Raw genomic sequence first — 911 nt, forward strand, 5'->3', positions numbered from 1 at the left:
CATGTCCCTTGCATCAGACTCCCTGTGGGCCATGATGTGGTGGGACCCACGTGTCTGAGCCCTTTGACTGTCCACATCCACAATCACCCACCTGTGGTCACACAAATTCTTCCTTTTGGGCTGCAGAGTCCCAAAAGGTGGTATTTTTTTTTCTGGAAAATGAAGTACAGGTACATAAATTCAAGGACATATGGAGATGTTTTAATGTTATTTTTATTTAATTTATTGGTTAATAAAATTACACAAGTTTCACATATACAATTATACAATTCATCATCTGTGTGAATGACAAAAAAACACACACACCTGAATGTGAGAACTTTAGGCTTTTATTCCAATGTATGTAGTAAGAGGTATCCATTAACAATGTTGAAAAGTCAGTCTCAAGATACAAAAACAAAAAAGCTTGAGATTTAAATCTAGAAATAAGAAGAAATCCCTTTTTCATTACTTGCTCATGTTTCTTTATTTTCCTGGGGTAGGTGCGGGTCTGAGGTATTGGATCAGACTTAGGAGTCTAGAGGGGCAAGAGAGGCACCGTTCTGGAGTAAAACAATTCTCCACATGCCCCAGGGCTGAGGGAAGAACCCATCAAAGTGCAGGTGTGGTTTGTAACTGGGTCTGGATTTGGGTTGCATGTGAAGAGGAATTTCAAACACTTTGTATCAGGAATTACCAACTGATGCACATTCCACATCCCATCAAGCAGGCCTGCACAAAGACTCAGGCCTACTTAAAATCCGTGTGCTCAAAGCCGCCTGGAGCAGGAACTCCAGACAACCACGTGTGGGTTCTGGTCTGACTAGAAATCGAGTGTGTGTGTGTGTGTCTGTGTGTGTGTGTGTGTGTGTGTGTGTGTGTGTGTGTCTGTGTGAAGACTTGATATTTTTGCTTTTAAAATTATTTTTATT

The sequence above is a fragment of the Myotis davidii genome, unplaced genomic scaffold (genome assembly GCF_000327345.1).
Source record: "Myotis davidii unplaced genomic scaffold, ASM32734v1 scaffold2389, whole genome shotgun sequence".
Taxonomy (NCBI): domain Eukaryota; kingdom Metazoa; phylum Chordata; class Mammalia; order Chiroptera; family Vespertilionidae; genus Myotis; species Myotis davidii.